Source organism: Canis lupus, chromosome 13, assembly GCF_048164855.1.
Source record: "Canis lupus baileyi chromosome 13, mCanLup2.hap1, whole genome shotgun sequence".
In the NCBI taxonomy this organism is placed as follows: domain Eukaryota; kingdom Metazoa; phylum Chordata; class Mammalia; order Carnivora; family Canidae; genus Canis; species Canis lupus.
The window spans coordinates 2,875,080-2,896,790 of NC_132850.1; the positions used below are offsets into that span (position 1 = coordinate 2,875,080).

The following is a 21,711-nucleotide window of genomic DNA, read 5'->3' on the forward strand; positions in this document are numbered from 1 at the left end:
GGCCCTCATTGAGCATTGTGTCCATGGCCAGCACCCAGCACAGGGCCGCTCAGCCTGGGTAAGTTTCCCCTCTTGGCTCCTTAGCAAAATATTTACACTGTGCCTTTCTAGTAAAACGGTTCCTAGGGACCAGCAGGCCGAGGGAGCTGGAGCAAAGCACCCCCCGGTGACCCTGCTCCCAGCTCCCACACCCCACGTGTGAACCTGGCCTGGTCGTGGCCCTCCAGGGCTCGGTTTGTAAAATAAGGCATTGAGCTAGAAGATGCTTGAAGGTCTGTCCGGCTCTTGAGTCATCAGTGTTTGCCCCAATCGAAGAATGAGCTCCAGTCTGTTGGGTGGGGGTCGCATCTGTTGGGTGGTTGGTCTTTTTCTCAGCAAGGCATGAGTGTGTCTGGCGGGGAGCTGAAGATAAGGACTCAGAGCCCTACCTGCTTGGACCCCTGCACCACTGACATCAGAAAAGATTCTGGCCCTCTCCATGTGTCCTTCAAGGGGGACGAGGTCACCCCAGAGGGCACTCGACTTAAAGAAGTGTCTGGATCAGCCACAGGGGACACACAACCATGTTATCAGGAACGTTTGAGGAAATGAGGGAAGAGAAGACTGTCCTCAACCATCCCAGGGATTGTCCTGGAGACGAGAGGTCCGAGGTGTGTCTTCAGGACAGAGTCAAAACCAGTGAGTGAAAATCACATGGCTCGTTCTTAGGAAGATGCAGCAAACAATAGGCCCCATAACTGTTCCCATGCAAAATACACATACCCTTTGACCCGTGGTCCCATTTCTGGGAACCCGGCCTCTGGAACAATAGCACCGTCTATAAAGATATGTGTACAGAGGATGTTTATTACGAAATCCCACTGGCAAAAAAAAAAAAAAAAAAAAAAAAAATCAGAAAAAAAGTATGAAAAGTGAATAGTAGGGAAGTCTGAAGGTGTTATATCCAAACCGTGGCCTGTCATACAGCTATTAAAAAGAATGAGACAGACCCTGAATCTATTTAGGAAGGCAGTAAAGAGTAGTGACTGGGAACCCAGGGTCTAGAGACAGATTGCCAGGGTTTGAATCTGGTTCCCACTACTTACAGACTGTTACACGACCTCTCTGACCATCAGTCTCCTCTTCGGTAGAGGAGGGATTATAATAGTGCTTGCCCTATAGGGTTGATGCATGTGAGGTGCTTATAACTGTGCCTGGTGCCTGGTGTATACTAACTACTCAAAAAATGTTGGCCTTTGACCTAGAAAGATTGTCCATGAGAAAAGCTAGATGCAGGGAAATATGCACGGGTGATTCCATTTTTACAAACAAACAGGACAAAAAAAAAAAAAAAAGGACAATTACTGTTGCCCCTGGTCATGAGTGGTCTCCTTAGAGCAGCCCCTAAGGGAGGCTTGCAGCTTGTATGGGGGCTAGTCCCAATGCCCTAGAAAGTCCCTTCCAGCCTCCACACTCTGAGACTTTGCGGGTCCACTTTGGCAATCTCAAAGTATGTCCTTGTCTGGCATTTGACCCCCCAAATAGTCCATTGTTCACAAAATATATGTATGCCAAGACTCGTCCTTTTGCAGCTGGGGGAGAAAGATGCTGGTTGGTGGCTTGGTTTTACAGAAACAGTCGTTGCCCCGATGGGGCCCTCATCCACGGAGCCCTGGGGGTTCTCCAGGTGTCTTCTCAGATCACTTGGGTTTGTGTGAGCCATACCAGTGACACCATGGCCAGGTATGCGATGCAACCTCTGCCTTGGTTGGCCTCATTCATGCTCAGGTTCACCGCCCAAGCAGGATAGGCTTTGGAAGTGGAAGGAGAGGTGACCAGCTGGGGAGATCTGCAAGGGTCTCCGTGGAAATCCGAGTCATTTCTTCCACTTTGGTTAAAGCCACTTGAGCTGCAGCTCATGTGTTACGTGAGCAGAGAAAACACGCACACACACACACACACACACACACACACACTTATTAAAGTGATACTAGATTCATTCCTGTATTTAACAAATATATTTAAATTTTTAAAAATATTTCAACCAAATAGTAACAACAAAATAGGCAATAGCGTAGCCAATAGCAGAAAATCTGCTGCCCTCTTGAAAAAGACTTGAGCAGATACAGTTGGAAGCCAGTGCACAATCCAGGGCCCTCCCTCTCTCCACGAGTGATCATCATTCTGAACCTGGCAGTAACGGCCCACTTGTGTTTTCTGAGCACCTGCTGTATGGCAGGCTGAGTTCTGGGTGCTGGATTTATCCTGGTGAAAAAAAATAGAAATGTTTCCTACCCTCACGGGGATTGCCATGGAGTTAAGTGAGACCCCATCCCTCTATTAGCCAGCCTCCTTCAGGGAGTCCCAGTCATCAGTTTATGTAAGTGTTTGCCCATCCATGGGAGCAGTAGTGAAGGCAGGACCGGGAGGCTCCTGACACCAACACTGTCATTGGTCTTGTGACTTGAGACAAGTCCCTTCTGCTGCCTGAGCCCTGAGCATCTTCATCTATCCCTTGCTAGAGTTTGATGAGACATCCTGAACCAGGGCTGGCACATGGACCGTCTCCATCACTCCATCAGGTGGAGGGTGTGAGGGAGAGCGTTGCTGTCCATGAAGGGAGGTGTGCGAGGGTATCAAGAGTGAGGAGTGGGGGCGTATTTCTCAAGTGCAGGACACAGACCACAAGTAGAACATGAGGTGATTTTCAGGGAACAAGGGTGAAATTCTCTATGTTCAGAGTAATTCTTTTAGTTCAGTAAAATCCTGGAGTTATACCTGTGATCCCTATTGCTTAGGGGAGCCTGTGTTTTAACAAGTCAAAATTCAAGTCAATGTAAATGAAAATATCACATAAATAATAGAACAGATGGTAATTGTTTCTGGCAAAACTTGAAATGATGGTCACCAAGAGGCACTGTGTTTCCCAAACAAGAGCTAATGATGTAAAGGGTGGGGCCCACCTGGCATCTTAGATGCCAGGTGACCCAGCCCAGTCCTGGCCCATGGGAGCCCACATAGTTCTGGAGGAATAACTTCATGGATGGCTCCCTGTTGAAAACAGCATGAGACAAATTCCCTTCAGATCTTAGCACCAAGAAGAGCCGAGCTTTTTCTAAGCAACTGGTGTTTTTACCATCATGACACTGAGAATGAACAGCTGTGTTGTCCTTTCTTCTTACTGCCAGGAAGCTGCCCCCTGAGTCTGGGGCCCAGACACAGCCACGCTGTGGGGTCTTCTACTCTGCTTATCCATGTTCTTCTATCCCTCTGATCTAGACCTTGTATCTTCCATTTTCCCTGCATTGATTCATCATTTTTAATTCACGCTCCTATTTTGTTTTCGTAAACCACATCAGATGCCCTGTGGAATAAAGCAAGTTAAGATTGCAAACAAACAAAAACACAAAAAGGGAATTAACGGTTAATTAAGTCATCAGTTCATGGACAAACTACCTAAGACCAAAGTGTTCTTGGCTCCACTCAGCCTATTGGGATTTCCTGCCAGGACTGACTTCCCAGCTAAAAGGATGCCCAGGTTAGAGAGGGTGGTAAAGCAGTTAGGATGGCCACTGTCCATTCTGCACCTCAAGATCTGAACCGGCAAGCCCTGGGGACCCACACCTGCTATTGAGCTCTGAGGCCATCTTAGAAATGGGACTCTCCCTTCAAACTCAGAATAGCAGGCCCAGGACTGGTGGCATTGACACATTGCCCTCCCCACCAGAGAGTGGGATTTGCAGGCAGCTATTCCCTTGGGCTTCCCTGAGTACACCAGAGGGGTCCCACCCTACCCCCAAGGAACATTCCCCATGCCTGACTGGTTCCTAACCACTGGTTCTGTTGCCAGCCCCAGACTGTGCTGTGACAACCATCCAACTCCCACACCACCTGGTCCCATACATCCGCTACCAGACCCCATGCCATCCTGAGGCTCACGGTGGCTACTTTTGACCTGCATGTCACATAGGCATTATGGTCTTAGAACCCCTGAGGCCCAGAGTGCTGAGAAACACCATGAAATAGTGATAATGTTAAAACAAATGACTAAAAACATTAGGCTAAGTGAAAGAAGCCAGATACCGAAGATCAAAGATTGTATGATTCCATTTATATAAAATGTCCAGAATAGGCAAATTCCTAGAGATAGATAAATTAATAGTCGCCAGAGACCAGGGCGGGGGGCAGCAAGGAGAGGAATGTGGAGTGATGGCTAGTGGGTACAGGGTTTCTTTTTGGAGTGATGAAATGTTCTGGAATTAGATAGTGATGATGATTGCACAATCTTATGAATACCCTAAAACCCACATCATGGTACATTTAAAAGGGTGAAATTTGTAGTATGTGGATTATACTAGACACTATGTAATACAGCAGGTTGCAAAAGTTATGTTTATGAGAGCAACACTCAACATTTAGAAAATTCTGTTCATTAACAGATTGATCTACTCTCCAGTTTCAGAGATGAAAATACCCCTTTTCACCAGAAAGGAATTAAGATAATTTCTGTGAACTACTCACTGGCTAGAATTTTCCCCACAATTATAATTCTGCTCATTCATTCATTCATTCATTCGTTCATTCACAAGCACCTGTGTGTCCCTGTGGGGTGGGCGCAATGGACATAAAGGTGATTAAACATAGTCTCTGCTTCTAAAATCTGCCGCTAAAGATATGACACATGAGACTCTTAGCTCAGTGAGGGGACACGATATAAATCCCCTCGAGCCCAGCCCCCCGCATGTAGTAAGCAATCGAGAAGGGGTCACAGGAGAGGGGAGTTGTGTATGCCCAGTGTAGGAGGGCAGGGCTGTGATCCTGTTTGGGAAAGAGAAACACTCACTGGGGTCAAACTTACTGGGAAACCTGTTTGAAGAGGACTGTCCTGTGTTAGAGGGATTGGAAGTTCTGGGAAGGGAGTGGGCAGTCCCTACAGGTGAGTGAGCAGGGCTGGCACTTCGGGGACATGACTCAACACCCAGCAGTCCTGGCTGCCTTCCACCACTCCCTCCCCAGGCCACCTCATCCCCCCTTCTAGATGCCCCCGAGCCTCCAAGGCTGTGTCCTGCTGCATTAACCCCATCAGACTGGTGCTGGCCTGTAACTGGTAGAGGCTGCCCCACTTCTGCAGGATAAACAAGAAACGCTATTGGGTCTTCTGAGGTTCTGGACAAAGGAAAAAGACACCAGGGCTCCGTGGTCTCTGCCCATCTTCTCAGGTGTAAAGATGAAAGGTGGGGGCAGGGCCTGGAATTGTTGGATTCTGGAGGGAGGCACTTGGGTGATTCTAGGCTCTGGTGAATTCATTTTTCATGTCAATGAACCCCTCCTTGTTCTTGAGTTCAGGACACTATACTTGTCAGGGCTAAGGCCAGGAGGCAGAAAGGGTGGGTGTACTCTGGGTGAAGGGGAAGGGAGAGATTGGGAGGCTGGGGAGGTGTGGGGCATGGGGAATGAACATCACAACCAAGTAGGAGGGCAAGACGAAGTCCTCCAGGAATGGCAAGGAATGGGAGTCTATACCCACAAAGGCCTAGTTGGAAGGTTTGGGGTAGGCTAGTATGAGGCCTTCTGGGGTGATTGGGCCTTGGGGCAACTGGTAGGCCCAGCAGAGAGCATCCAGAGTACCAGGGTGGATAAAGTCCCCAGAACCCAACTAAGGTCAATACCCTTTTTTTTTTTTTCAAATATGGAAGCAGGCAACACAGATCAGGGATGAGTAGCCTCAGACACACAGAGGGTAGGGGCAGAGCCAAGTGTCTAGGTCCCTAGACCTGGCTCCATCCCCTATACCTTGAGCCAAATCCAGGTTTTTCCTTGTTTCCTTGACCACATGCTGCCAGTGCCACAGGTGGAGGTTATAAGGGGAGGTGGTTAGGAGCCCATACTCCAGAGCCACCTGCCAGCCTTGACTCCCAGCCCAACCCTGTATTGAATGAGTGCCCCTGGGCAGGTCATGTGATTTTCTTCACCTGACTTGCCTCATCTGTAAAATGGACTTAAAGATACTCCCTGCCTCATGGGGCTGCTTTGGGGGCTCGATGCATTTCAGGTACTCAGTGGAGCACTTGGCACATAACACTCAGTAATGCTAGCCCCCCACCCCCACTCCGCCCCATAATTATCCTAGTTGATTCTCAGTTTGTCCTCTTGTCACAAGATGTGATTCATCTTTCTTAAACTGCCAGTCCCTTTGTCTGTCTGTAGCTTATCTTTTCCTCTGACTCTTTTCCTTTTTCCTGAATTAAAGGCAGTTGGGGGATCCCTGGGTGGCGCAGCGGTTTGGCGCCTGCCTTTGGCCCAGGGCGCGATCCTGGAGACCCGGGATCGAATCCCACGTCGGGCTCCCGGTGCATGGAGCCTGCTTCTCCCTCTGCCTGTGTCTCTGCCTCTCTCTCTCTCTCTGTGACTATCATAAGTAAATAAAAATTAAAAAATAAAATCTTTAAAGGCAGTTGGTCCTAGTTTGTTCTGCAAGGAAGAACTTAGGATGTGTTATAACCCGTCCAGTTTAACATTTGTCTGTTCACTCCCTTATTTGCTCACAGTGCACTGGGCAACCAGAGACCTGTGCTTGGAGCTCTGGGAAATAAAAGGGGTCCACCTCTCGCCCTGCATCCCCCCAAGGCCATGCCTTCTGCCGGGGTGGGAGTTTTAAAATCACCTGGTCTGGTTTCAGTTGAGATGGAGAAAAGGATCTGTGTGGATTACAAAGAGCCTTTTTTTTTTTCAATTCGGCCTCAGAAAAATTAGACTTGACAACATCTTCTTGCTTGATGAAGACTGAACTAGAGAGATTTGGAGAACAGTCGACAAGTCCAAAAACACAGAAAACTGCTCCCTTCAAGGTCACAGACAGTGCATTCCTCAAGTGTTTCTGGAGCTTAGGTGTCATCAAAAAAGGAAGACCCAAAGTGAGAATTCCTGACAACAAACTGTGGCCGGGATCCACTAGGTATTGAATTAAACTGAGCTCCTGGGTGGAGCCCAAGAAGCTGTACTGGTCACAGGCTGACCCTTGGGGTCCTCCCCTAGATTGAACAGCCCTTTGCTAACTTGTATTTCCAAATAGCTCTATGAGCCTGGTTTCTGGGAAGTAGTTATCTTGTCCCCCTCTGGCCCACCTTACAGGATCCCTTTCAAAAGTTTGACCTGGCTCCCTCTAGCCAGTGAGAACCACCCCCAACCTCAGACCACCTGCTTTAGTCTTCTCTTGTTCTCAGTAATTCGCCTACCCTTGGACGAGCATTAGTTATGAAGCACCATTTATCTGTGTGTCTAATGCTGCGCTAGGTGCGAGGGATTTTGTGGTGAATGGGAGGCTCCTTGGCCTAAAAGCCTGTCTCTCTGGAGGAGAAAAGCCTGTAAACAAATTACAGCACAGTGTGAGACATACAGAGATATTTGAATGTTAGAGGGGCACCCAAAGCTAGCTGAAGAACTGGATGTCTGGGGTGGTATACACTCAGGGCTCTCCGGAGAAGCAGAACCAACAGGATGTAAATACATATAGTTATTTATATAGTTAGATTTATTTTAAGGAATTGGCTAACACGACTATGGAAGCTTAACAAGTCCCAAATCTGCAGGGTGGGCCGGCAGGCTGCAGACCCAGGGGAATCACAGTTCAAGTCCAAAGGCTGTCCATCTGCTGGCAAAACTCCTTCCTGCTCCGGGGAGGTCAGTCTTTGTTCTACTCAGGCCTTCCACTTGTTGGATGGGGTTCACCCCTATTCTGGAAAGCGTTTGCTTTACTCAAAGTCTTCTGTGGGTTTATTTATATATATATATATATATATATATATATATATATATATATATATATATATATAAATGTTAATATCATCTACAAAATACCTATCTGGGGGCATCTCGAATAATGTTTGACCAAAGGTCTAGGTACCATTGCCTAGCCAAGTAGGCACATAATATTGACCATCACAAGTGGGTTTGAAGGACACTGAGGAGTTTGCCACATGTCTAGGAAGGACAGAGCATTTTGGTCAGTGGGAACCATGGGCATTCTGAGAAGTCTACAGCTCCCTGTGGTGAGAACACACAGGCTGGAAGGAGAAGGGGTGAGATGAGTCTGGAGATGCAAGCAGGAGCCCCTCAAGAGACCTTCGGAACCATGCCATGGAGCCTGTACTATGTGGGAAGAAGGCCAAGGGGTCTTAGGAAGGAGAGCTGTTATGAACCAGAGACAGCCTCTGGGAAGCCCCCAGGGGATGGGATGGAGCCCCTTTCTCCCAACAGTTGATGCAGACAACTACATGACTCTCAGCTCTGCGGATGGCAAGGTACAGAGGGTAGGGTGATCAGCTACCTCCAAAGGCTCTTCCCAGAAGCTGAAAGAGGACAAAACCAGTAAGCCAGGTGCCCATACCATGGCTTTCAGGCCTCTTTGGCAGTCCAGTCACTGACTACTACTGCCTGGTGGACCACAGGCTGCCCAGGCAAGCAGGACGAGCTGTTCCTGCCCTTCATGGAAGTGGGTAGGCTTTGCTGCCTCAGTGTTGGGACCATCAAGTGCATTCTCTATGGAGGTGGACACTGTGGGGTTCTAAGCTGATGGACTGACATTCCTCCTAATGCAACAGGATCCTGGAAAAGGCATCAGTGACTCAGTGAACCACAATGCATAGTTTCCTAACCACCAGCACACAAGTGTCCAGATCCAGATCCTGGAATTATCAGAAGATAAAGCCATTTTTGAGAGGAGGACATCTTAATATTAGAAAACAAGATAGAATGCCATTCATGGACCAAAATGTTGATAGCTCTTAGGAAGATAAGAAACCCACAAGATTGCATAAACAGAGAAATCAGAGCAGAAGATACTACAGATAAGACCCCAAAGGACTGAGTGATTTTTTTTTTTTTTACTCCAGAAAAGCCAAGCATTGTTCAAGCCAGAAGCCAACAAAATGAAGAATAGGAATGGGCTGCCAGAGTTGAAGAGTCCCTTAAAGAACTTTTTAGAAGAGCAAATACAGCTCAACCCCTTTCACTTTCTATGTGTGGAGGCAGGTGGCCGGTGGTAGGCCAAGCCCAAGAGATACTCTCTAAGGAAAGTGATGGGGCCACGGTCTAACAGAAGCCCAGCTGAGAGAATCCAGTCTCCCTACCAACCTGGTATGGGGGCAGGGAGCACACAGGGGGCATAGGCACCCTGCCTCCAGTGGAGTCTACCTCCATGCCCACTGCAAAGTCAACCCCTTCTTTCAGTGATTGCTAGACTCACCATCATAATCCTCTTCCCTCTTATATAGAGCGCCTTTCCCCCAATAGGATGGGCTCATGATTCTACCCTCATATTCAAGGACAAACCTGTCAGGAAAGAGACCAGAAACTTCACAAGAAGCCCTATGCAGTTAATTATTTCATCAATAGCCTCTTCCTCTTCTTCTGTGGTGAAGGATATTTGATCAGGGTACATGGCCACCCAGCTAGAGACTATGTTACCAAGGCTTTGGTAGTGTGACCTGAAATAACATGTACAATTTCCAGTCTTGCCATGCCCTTTTTCCCTTTTCTGCTGACCAGTGTGTGGACACGATGGTGGATAATGGCAGCCAAATGCCGTGGGTGGAAGAAGAGCAAGTTCAAAGATACCCACACTGGGAAGCCACATATCAACCCATGGCCACTTAGACTGTTACATGAGATGGAAGCAAACCCCTGTCTTGTCTAAGCCACTCTTCAGTTGGGTCCTTGTAGCAGGAACTGGAACCTATATCCTAGCACATATACCAAATTCACAATGCAGTCCTACATTCACAAATAGGATCAGATGTTAGAAGAAAGCCAATAGCAGAAAGAGAAGGCCTGAAATGAAAATAAAAGAAAAAGAAAAAGAAAAAAGGAGAGCTCACTCCAAGAGAAATAGTTCAAATATAAGAGAACCCTAGAATCAATAATCATTAGTATCTTTGGCAATAATTGATATTATATTTCATTTACTAGAAAGGAACCAGTGGCTATAAAGGAGGAACCAGTGGCTATAAAGGAGGAACCAGAGAAAAGGAAACAATTATTGAAAATTTAAAATATAACTCCTGAAAAAAAATCAGTGGGTGAACTGAATGACATAATTGATATGGATGAAGACCAAGTTGGTGACCTAGAAGTTAAAACTAATATCCAAAAATGCAAAGCAAAACATCAAGGAGAAAGAATTCAGATCCATAGAGGCCATATCTAGGAGGTTCATAATCCATCAAAGAGGAGATCTAGAAGCAGAGACCACAGACAATGGCCGAGGGAGAGGGAGGGGTAGAAATAGTCAAAGATATAAGAAGAGAAATTTTCCAAGTTGAAGAAACACAGAGAGTTTAAAATTAAAACAGCACACTGAATTCGGGACAGGAATTAGTGGAAAGAACATGTAGACCCATCTTGCTGAAATGTCAGAACAATGGTGAAAAACAAAATGCTTCCAGAGAGAATAAAATCTTACATCAGCATTTCTCATCAGTAAAACAAGATGCCCAAGGACAGTGGAGCAGTGCTCTCAAAAGTGTGGAAGACATTGATTTTGAACTAAAAATTCTATCCTGATTTTGAAATCAAAATAAAGATTTTTGTTTGTTTGTAAGAGCTCAGGAAGTTTATTACTCAGTCGTCTATATTTTTCTGAGAAAAAAAAAAACAGGAATAATAATGAAAACCTCCTGGAGTTATTTCTGTCAATCAAAAATGGAATCCAAATAGGTGATGATGTGGGATTCAAGAAGTGAAGGAAGCCATAAATACTTTATAGGAATATGTGTTGGCTCTTAAATTATGGTAGGCTTTTCTTGTGATGAAGTTTCAGTCCTATGGAATTAAATTTCTTTTTCTCAAGTCTATTCATACTAAGTGGTTCCCCAGGGAGTGAGATCTTCACAAGCATATTGTTGATTAGCTTCAGTTTTAAAAATCAACCTAAGTCTATAGACTAGAAATGTGTTATGAAACTTAGGAAATGTAGGAGTAATAATACATAACTCACAAAAATTTGAAGGTGGATGCAAGAAAGGAGGTGGAAAGAAGAGTGTGTGCACATTTCTTCATTGTTCATAACAGAAAGTGGATAGTGTCTAAAGTTGATGGACAAGGAAACAGCAATTAAAATATATTATTTGAAGATGTCAGAGGCAACTGCCACGACAACCAATATGTAACTATCAAAAATGGCAAGATGGGGGATCCCTGGGTGGCGCAGCGGTTTAGCGCCTGCCTTTGGCCCAGGGCGTGATCCTGGAGACCCAGGATCGAATCCCACATCGGGCTCTTGGTGCATGGAGCCTGCTTCTCCCTCTGCCTATGTCTCTGCCTCTCTCTCTCTTTCTCTCTCTCTCTCTCTCTGTGACTATCATAAAAAAAAATTTTTTTTAAATGGCAAGATGGTTGGAAGGAAGGTGGGGAGAGGGCACATACAGAAAATTACTCAGCTTTCAGAGCAGAGGGTCAGTCCCATAACTGAGTGAGGATGGTTTTAAAATCTGGGGCCTGGAAGACATCAGACTTTGGGGAAATTAATAACTTTAGAAGAAAGGGACTCCACGACCACACCAGCACTGCATCTCATCAGTACTTGCTGCCACACCAACACACCTGCTCTGCAACTCCAGGCATCTGATGTGTCATGACTGTGGGAAGGCCCATTCATTCATTCATTCATTCATTCAACGAATGTTTATGGGGAACTCATTGAAATAAACATATCAGAAGCCTGTTCAATTCATGTCCTTGGCTGCTTCTCCGCCCTACTGTGCACTGTACACCTACCTGATCTTCTAATGCTGGACTGGCCACCACCTCCCACACTCAGGGTTACCCTAGCATCATCCTGTCTTTGCCCACGCTAATCCCCTTTCCTGCCTGATGAAATCCCTTTGTCCTTCAGAGCCCAGTGTACCTTCTCTATAGCCTACCCTCATGATCCCTCTCTCCACCACCAACCTGTACTCAGAACCTATCGCTGTCATGGTGTCTACTACACCTTATTACCTGGTTTTGTTTGTGTCTCTTTCCTTAAAGGCTTTGTATCTTTCAAGTGCAAAGACTATGTCTTTTTTTTATTTTTATTTTTATTTATTTTTAATTTTTATTTATTTATGATAGTCACACACAGAGAGAGAGAGAGAGAGAGATTGAGGCAGAGACACAGGCAGAGGAAGAAGCAGGCTCCATGCACCAGGAGCCCGACGTGGGACTCGATCCCGGGTCTCCAGGATCACGCCCTGGGCCAAAGGCAGGTGCCAAACTGCTGCGCCACCCAGGGATCCCCTATGTCTTTTTTTTAAATTGAGACGTAACATACATACAGTTACTTACACATATCATAAGTATACAGCACAGAGTTTTTACATATATACAAATATGTAACATATATGTAACCAGATCCATATGTTTTCTATCATAATCTTCTAGTCAATATCCACCTGCCCCACCAATGCTATTCACTATTCCAATTTCTTATTTTATTTTATTTTATTTTATTTTATTATTTATTTATTCATGAGAGACACACACAGAGAGAGGCAGAGACACAGGCAGAGGGAGAAGCAGGCTCCATGCAGGGAGCCCGATGTGGGACTCGATCCTGGGACTCCAGGATCACTCCCTGAGCCAAAGGCAGATGCTCAACCACTGAGCCACCCAGGCATCCCCATTATTCTAATGCCTAATACCATAAAATTAGTCTTGCCTATTCTTAAACTTCAGTTAAGTGGGATTATACAGTATATAGTCTATTGTGTCTGAATTCCTTGCTTATTATTATAGCTGTCAGATCCATCCATATTCTTTCTATAGCAGTACTTGTACTTTTTTATTATTATGTAATAATTCTTGTATGAATATATGGCAATTTATTTATCTGTTCTATTCGTTGTTGGCATTTAGGTTTCTTTCAGGTTTTTGCTATCCTGGATAAGCCTAATGTGAACGTTCTTGTTTGTGTTTTGTGACAGACAGATGTATGCACTTACGTGAGATGTCTTCTTAGAAGTTGAATTTGGGGGTCATAGGGCAGGTGTGTGTTCGGCTCGGAAGATTTTTGCCAGTTAGTTGTCCCAAGGTTGTGTCTATTTACCTTCCCACCAACAGTGTACAAGAAGAGTTCCAGTTGCTTTATGTCCTTGCCAATATTTGGTAACATTTTGTTTGTTTCACGTTAGTCATTCTGGTGAATGGGTGGTAGATTTAATTTATATTTCCCTAATGGGAAATGGTGCTGACAACTTTTCATACATTTATGGATCATTTAGGCAATCCGTTATTTAAAATACCTGTTCGAATATTTTGCCATTTAAAAAAATTATGGTAAAATACATATAAAATTTACCATCTTAACTGTTTTGATGTTCAGTAGTGTTAAGTATTTTCGCATTGTTGTGCAATGTGAATGCATCTCCAGCTTGCAAAACTGAAACCCTATACTCATTAAGCAACAGTTTTTAACCCTCCCCGCCCCTCAGCCCCTGTCAACCACCATTCTTTCTATCTTTGTGAACTTGACTGTTGTAGGTATCTCACGTAAGTGGAATCATACAGTATTTTTTTTTTGTGGCTGACTTATTTCACTTAGTATAATATTTTCAAGGTTCATCTGTGTTGTAGACTGTGTCAGAATTTCCTTCTATTTTAAGGCAGACAGGTTAATATTCCATTGCATGTATACACCACATTTTGTTTGTCCATTCATCCATTGACGGATACTTGGGTTACTTCCAATTTTTGCATGTTATGAATAATGCCACTATGAACATGAGTGGACAGGTGTCTCTTTGAGACTCTGGTTTCAATTTTTTGGAGTTTATACCCAGAAGTAGAATTTCTAGATCATATGGTAATTCAATTTTTAATTTTTTTGAGGAATCACCACACTGTTTTACAGAGGCTTTACTATTTTGCATTCCCATCAGCAGTGCACAATGGTTCTAATTTTTCCACATTTTCACCAACACTTGTTATTGTTGCTATTTATATATATAATGTATTATATTATATATTATATATAAATAGTTGTATATATTTTTTCTGGGTTTTTATAAAAATAATAGGCATCCCAGTGTCTGTGAAGTGATATCTCATGGTTTTGATTTGCATTTCCCTAATGATCGGTGATATTGAACATCTTTTCACATGCTTGTTGGCCATTTGTATGTCTCCTTTGGAGAAATGTCTACTCAAGTCCTTTGTTCATTTTTTAATCTGGTTGTTTGGTTTTTGTTTTTGAGTTGTAGGAGTTATTTACGTATTCTGGATATTAACCCCTTCTCATATATATGTTTTGCAAATGGTCTCTCCCATTTTGTAGGTTGCCTTTTTATTCTGTTGATTATGTTCTGTGGTGCACAGAAGTTTTATTTTTTTTTCTTCATTTATTTATGATAGTCACACAGAGAGAGGGAGAGAGAGAGGCAGAGACACAGGCAGAGGGAGAAGCAGGCTCCATGCACCGGGAGCCCGATGTGGGATTTGATCCCGGGTCTCCAGGATCGCGCCCTGGGCCAAAGGCAGGCGCTAAACCGCTGCGCCACCCAGGGATCCCCACAGAAGTTTTAAATTTTGATTAAGTCCAGTTTATCTATTTTTGCTTTGGGTGCCTGTGCTTTTAGTGGCATATCCAGGAAATCATCACTAAATCCAATACCATGAAGTTTTCCCTCTATGTTTCCTTCTAAGAGTTTTACAGTTTTAGCTTTTATCTTAGATCTTTGATCCATTTTGAGTTAATTTGGGCCATTTTCAATTGGGTTGTCTGCCTTTTTGCATTCATTTTTAGGACTTTTCTATATTCTGGATGAGTCCTTTGTTGAATATGTATCGCAAATATCTTCTCCCAGTCTCTGGCTTGTATTTTTGTTCTATTGTTGGTATCTTCTGATGAACAGAAGTCGTGTGTCTGGCTTTGAAGATTTTGCCAATATTTAGAAAGTTTTCCATTTTAATGAAGCCCAGTTTATCAGTACTTTCCTTTATGATGATGTGATTGTGCGTTTTATAAACCGTGTAAGAAATCTTTGCTGGCCCCAAATTCATATGTTCTTCTATTTTCTTCTGTAAGCTTTGTTATTTAATCTTTTGCATCCAGGCTTCACATTAATTTGTGTATGTGGTAGGGGTAGGGCCCAAGGTTTATTTTTTTATCCACATGGATACTCAGTTGCTTCAGCACCATTTATTGAAAAGATTATCATTTCCTTCACCAAGTACAATAGTACCTTAGTTACAAATCAGGTAATTTTGTATGAGGGGATCTGTTTCATTACTCTGTTGTTTCCATTGATGATTTCTTTTTTTTTTTTTTTTTTTGGTGCCACACTGTCTTGATTACTGTAGCTTTATAGTAAGAGCTATAATTTATATCTGTTTTCACATTACTGGCCTGGCATTGAAAAGGCCCATGTAATGCTTGCAGACTGAGTGAATAAATGAACGAATGAGTTGTTAAGTAATCATTATAACTGCCATCTCATTACCAGTATACTTCTATGCATCCTGCCACATGGGCAAGAATGGTGGAGACCACAGGTAATACCTACTTTTGTCATTGTCCAACTTTGGAACAAACTATATATGTCACCCAGTCGCCCTAGTCATTCTTCTTTATGTGGTTTATTCTATAATGTGTGTGTGTGTGTTATAGTATATTGTGTATATTGCCCTTTTTAGTAGACCTAAGAACCTTAGCTACCCAGGAGGTTTGTAGATCGGTGTGTCTTTTTTTTTTTTTTTGAAAGATTTTATTTATTTATTCATGAGAGACAGAGAGAGAGAGGCAGAGACACAGGCAGAGGGAGAAGCAGGCTCCATGCAGGGAGCCTGACATGGGATTCGATCCTGGGTCCCCAGGATCAGGCCCTGGGCTGAAGGAGGCGCTAAACCCCTGAGCCACTGGGGCTGCCCTAGGTGTGCCTTTTATACCACAGTCATTTGCATAAAAACAAAAGCCATCAAAGGAACAGCTAGAGACCTGCTGGAAACCGAGAGAACAGGCCGTGGCATCAAATGTGTGGGTCTTTCTTAGGCAGTGTTGATGAGAGACTGGAAGAATGAAATGGCCAACAAGTATACCCACCCTGGCCCAGCTCACTTCAGACTTTGTTCTTCCCTAAGTCTTTTGACCTGCAAGTACTTCCTGAACCACTTAGATAAGCAGGTTGAGTTAAATTCAGAAGCTCACCAGTTCTCCTGAATATCCAGAAGCCTCCTTTAATCTTGACTAAACAAGGTGGATATATATAAATGATGAGATAGGTGAATAGATAACTAGATTTTTTTTGATAACTAGATTTATAACAATGGAGAACTTAGTAAATTAATCAACTACAAGCATCTGGGGTTCACCAAGCCCTTGCTGAGGCGAGACCACAGTCCCTGACTACAGTTCATTTTCAATCTCAACGAAACAAGACTTTAAAATTGTACTTTTCTACATGGAGGGGGGCAACAAAGCTCTTAATAAGGCCAGTCCAACTACTAGGAATGAGGTTTAATTCCCCAAGTGTTAGGACTGTGACTCGAACCTGAGTTCTGTCTGCCAGGATTCTACTGCCTTAAGGGTCTCTACTGCAGGTTGTGGCTGTGCCATTACCAGCTTCATGATTCTGTGCCCCAGCTTCCTCATCCACAACATGAGGATGATGGTAGTGCCAGCCTGACACTGAACACTGACACTAGAACACTAGGAACAGCCCCAGCACGTGTTAAGAGTTCGGTTGTCAATCTAGACAAAAGACATAGGTTAGGACTTTCTTTGCCTGAGCTGTCACAACCACATGTACTCAGGACCAAGTCTGGGCTTCCATGGGTTTGGCAGAGTACAGTTCTGTCTGCATTATTTCTTGATCTTGACTGTGAAACAGGTTCCTGCATTCCTCGGGGCTGTTGCTGGAGACCTGGTCTGCCCGGCAGTGTCAATTCCACCTTGGTCCCTGTGCTCTCTGACAGGAAGACAAACACCAGCCTGGTGTAACTCACCCAGGATTGTCTAGTTTCCCCTTTGTTCTGAAGAAACTTGGCTTTTTGACCACTGTGCAGAAATTCCAAGCCCTGTCTGGGTCTTGGGGTTAGGAAGGAGGAGAAGGAAAACTAGAAATGCAGAGACCACAGTCATCCAAGGGAAATGACTTGGGAACCTCCCAGACAGTGAATAATCTACTACTCACTGCGGGGAGGGAAACATTTATCAAGAAACTCAGTCCTGAGGTTAGTAGGGTCATGAAAAGGGATTTACACGCAGGGAGGAGAATTTGGTGCAAGTGGAGGTGGCTGTAGTTAACCAGGAAGACTTCCTGGAGGATCTGGGGTACTGGGAAGGAAGAGAAAATCCACCTGGGCCTTTGTGATCAAAGTCAGTGCTCTTGGGGGTTTGTTAGGTGGCAGTCTGCTCTTGGGGTTCAAATTCTACCTCTGCCCTTTCTTGTGTCATCTGAAGCAATTGGTGTCACTTCACTGAGCCTTGGTTCTCTCCTCTACAAAAAGGGAACCTGTGTGAGAATCAACATGTTAATCTTTAGTATAGTTTGGGGACATGATAGGTGCTCATTTAAGTATTTTGAAAATATTTTCAATATTTTACTTAGCACTGGGTCCAGTGCCAGGGACTGGAAATGTGAAGATAAATCCCAGTCTCTGTCCAGTCCAAGGAGACATAGGTTTGCTGGGAAGATGCTGATGAATTGGTTAAGCCACAGACCTGACATGTTGAGCTTCTTAAGGAAGCACCCCTATTTGACCTATTGGATTAATGGAAAACTTCATCTTGGCACAGGTAATCCAGCAGACCCTGGTAGTGCCTATTTTCCATGAGTGAATCCAGGCCAGACCGTGTGTGGGTCTAGTCGCCCTGAAAACATTATCCAGCCATCAGTCTGCCCCTGACTATCTCATGGGATAGACTCTGCCTTCCACCTGCTTTCCAAGGCGCAATACAAACCCCAGCTCAGTTAGAAGATGTGTGGTACAACTGAGCCTTCACAGTTTGGGGCTTTTTCTTTTGTTTTGTTTTGCTTTGTTATTCTAGGGCCTAGGAGGGAATGTGCGGAAGCTCCTGCCTATGCCCTGAACTCACCCCAGCACAGTGTGGGATCCTTGCCCAGACACTCTGGGCTCAGGAGCCCCAAAGCCTTGGCTAGGGTAGAGGCCACAAACTCAACATTCCCTGTGGCCACATTCCAGCCTCCTGTGCTCTGCATATGCTGTACCTCCCACCTAGACTAGAATCCCTTCCTTCCAAATCTCACCATCAGTATTTTCCCCATCTTTCAAGGCCTAGCTCAAACACATCTTCCTTCTGCAAAGCATTCCCTAACTCCTCTGTGGGATCAGTCTTCAGATTCCTTTCGCTGCTTGTTCCCTTGGCAACAGCAGTGTGTAAACAGAGAGAGGTCAAGAGCATGCCAGTTAGAGGGCGATGCATGGTGAAAGTGCAGAGTGGAGAGAGGAAGCTGGGAAGGCTGTGCAGGGCTTGTTATGAGAGCTGAAATGTCATTGGCTGAATCTCCCTGCAGTGGGGCGCTCCTGAGCATTCTTGACAGAGGGAGAGGCTGGGTGAGGTTCACAATTGAAGAGATTTCTCTTTCCACAATGGATGGTGGGTGGGATGGGAAATGTTGGGAACCTAGGGACAAGGTGATTAGTTACAGAAAGCACTTAAAAGAGTTTCATAAGTTTTCCCAAATGCCAGGCTGTGGAAAAGAAAATTGTATGTTAGATTTACATGGAGAAATTTGTAAAAAATATGGCTCCTGTGGCCCTTGCCTCAGTGATTCTTTTTTGGTGGATCTGGAATGGGACTAGAGCCTTTGCTTTCGGAAAATGTCCCAGGGCATTTCAGGAGAGTGGAGGTGGTCTCAATAATGATGTTAGGAAAACTGGATAAGTGTATTGGAAAAAATTAAGCTTTATCCCTACTTCATTCCTTACACAAAAATAAATGTCAAATGGAGCCAAGATCCAATGGAAAGGAAAGAAGCAGGAGAGGGAAGGATGGAGGAAGTAAAGAATGGATGAACAAAGGGGTGGAGGAGCAGAGGGAGGAAGGGAAAAAATTAATTAATAAAGGAACTAGAAGAAATTGGGTGACATTCTAGAAAATTATCTTGGACATGAAATCTAGAAGTCCAAAAGGGAAAGATTGATGATGCATTTGACCACATAAAAACAAAATTTTTCTGTTCAGAAAAACAAAATTTTTCTGTTAGAAGAGGTAAAGATTACTGACAAATAGGAATATTTGCAGTTCATACAAAAAAGGATTAATATGCGCAAAATCAAAAGAAAACCAACAAGAAACCAATAAGAAAAATATAATTTACTAGAAACATAAACAAAGGATATGAAACATAATTCCCTGAATGAAATAATGGGTTAATAAGTTGTTCCAGAGTTATAAGCCTCACTAGAGATCAAGAAACACAGATTTAAGAAAAAATAAGATATCACTGTGCAGAATAATGGTCCCTACACGTCTTAATCCCTGGAACCTGTGACTATGTTGCCTCTTGTGGGAAAATGAATTTTGCATATGTGGTTGAATTAAGAATCTGGTGGTAGGAGATGATCCTGGATTATCCAGGTGGGCCCAATGTCATTACAAGAGTCCTTACAAGAGAAAAAGGGAGGCAGGGCAGTCGGTGTTCATGATTCAATGTGAGAAGGATGTGGCTGGCCATTGGTTTTGAAGAAGGAGGGGGCCATGTGCCAAGGAAGCCGGCAGCCTCTAAAAAGTAGGAAAAACTGGAGGGTATTATGCTGAGTGAAATAAATCAATCGGAGGAGGACAAACATTATATGGTCCTATTCATTTGGGGAATATAAATAATAGTGAAAGGGAATAGAGGGGAAGGGAGAAGAAATGGGTAGGAAATATCAGAAAGGGAGACAACACAAAGACTCCTCTAACTCTGGGAAACGAACTAGGGGTGGTGGAAGGGGAGGAGGGTGGGGGGTGGGGGTGACTGGGTGGCGGGCACTGAGGGGGGCACTTGACGGGATGAGCACTGGGTGTTATTCTGTATGTTGGCAAATTGAACACCAATAAAAAATAAATTTATAAAAAAATAAATAATTAATTAAAAGTAGGAAAAGACAAGAAGATAGATTCTTCCCTAGAGGCTCCTGAAAGAAGGTTGGGAACCTAGCTCTAACTTGCTTTTAGCCTAGTGGGACCCACTTCAGGTTTCTGACCTCTAGAACTGTACAATGGTAAGTTGTGTTGTTTTAAGCCCCTGTCTGTGACAGCTTGTGACAGTGGCAGGTGGAAACTAATTCAGCCATTTTGCCTCTTATTTTAGTAAATATGAAAAAAGAGATCAGTTATATTCTAGGTAGTAAGGAGTGTGGAGAAATAGTCCTCACACGTAACCGGTGGGTCTGCAGATTGGTGCTTCTTGGAGACCTCTTTGTCAAGACCCATCAGAAGCTTCAAGGTGCCTTCCCTTTAGCCAAGTATCCCTCCTTCTAGGAATTGATCCTGTTGTTACACTCACACGAGCATGCAGAGGGTACTCTAACACTCTGTGGGTCTCTGGCCCCAGCACCCTGCCCCCTTCCCTGTTGGGCTATCCTGACAGCTAGACCTATGAAGCTTCCAGAAGTAGAAGCTGAGTTGTCTGATGTGTTAACCAACTGGCTCTTGAAGCTCAGTTTCTCCTTGTTGTTCTAAGCCGGTTTCTAAGCCAGAGCTTCTGAAGGCTGTGGCCTGAGTGGCACACAACATGGAGCCCGGGGTCATTCTCCCACCATCAGCAGATGGTGTCCGTCCTCCCTCTGGCCTGAGGCTCAGGCCCCCGTTGGTCCGGCTCCTGGGCCCTGTCAGGGAGACCCTCTACCTCTGACCTCATGTCACTGGCGACTTTTACAGGTGCCCTTACCAAGTCTCTGGAGAAGCAGCTTTGTCCTCTGTGACTTCAAGTTTATATGAAAATCATACCCATACCCTCAGAAGCACAGAAGGTAGAAAAAAACCACTCTCTGGGTGTCACTTGGTCACAGTGATTAGAAATCGTCCTTCTAAAGGAGTTAAAAAGTAAGAAAGCGTTTATACCAGTGTGCACCGCAATCCATTCCGAGGATGAGGCCTTCATTGTTCTCGTAGGTTTGCCCCATGTCTGCACCCACAGTTCTGGCTGCCTCTTGTATTAAGAACCTCGGCCCAGTCACGAGGTGTAGAGCAGGAGAGAAGAGAGTACTGTCCCAGGAATCTGAGGACGAGTATGGCCCTGGACTAGTCACTGCCCACCATGGCTCAGGTGCCTTCTGTGCAGAACGAGGGCGTGGGCCTTCCGGCTCACAGGCCTCACTGACTCCATGGTGTGGACGGATCCTGGTCGCTCCTCCCTCAGAGGGTTCAGGAAGGAGGGCCCTCCCTATAAGAGCACCAGGCACAGCCCACGGGGGCGAAGGCCAGATGCTGACCCTAGGCACGTGGTGCTGGCCCAGTGAGTCACCTGATGACACAACAGTTACCTGACTGTCTTCCTCATCCACCCACCCCTCCTTCCTGGCCTGTGAACTGCTCCAAACCTCAGCCACTGGGTGCTTCCCCACCTGCCCCTGGAAAGCCTGTGGCTGGGTAAAGGGACAACCACAGGACCCAACAATGTAGAGTTGGCCAACTGACTCCTACTCAGATTCAGTCATGTCTCAGGGTCCCATCCATCCATTGGAAGGAGCAGAGCTTACCACTAGCTAGAATTTGGGGGGTGCTTTGAGATCCTTGAATGAAAGGGTCAA

General features: G+C 44.8%; 1 protein-coding gene and 1 long non-coding RNA gene across 10 annotated transcripts in view; one reads left to right on the forward strand and one right to left on the reverse strand.

Moving 5' to 3' along the window:
• Positions 1 to 21,711, forward strand: part of HIVEP3 (HIVEP zinc finger 3) — a 459,420-nt gene that overhangs the window by 375,017 nt on the left and 62,692 nt on the right. Inside the window, exon 1 of one of the 9 annotated variants that reach the window (XM_072771659.1) lies at positions 18,373 to 18,525. The exons of the other annotated variants lie outside the window; for them this stretch is intronic. The gene's annotated coding sequence lies outside the window, so the exon portion shown is untranslated. Of the gene's footprint in view, positions 1 to 18,372; positions 18,526 to 21,711 lie in introns of those variants that run through there. 9 annotated transcript variants of the gene reach the window in all.
• On the reverse strand, positions 1,987 to 21,402 carry LOC140602332 (uncharacterized). The gene is made up of 3 exons (XR_012005280.1): positions 21,023 to 21,402; positions 3,116 to 3,343; positions 1,987 to 2,244 (listed from the first exon to the last, which is right to left on the reverse strand). It is a non-coding gene; the product is annotated as an uncharacterized lncRNA (long non-coding RNA).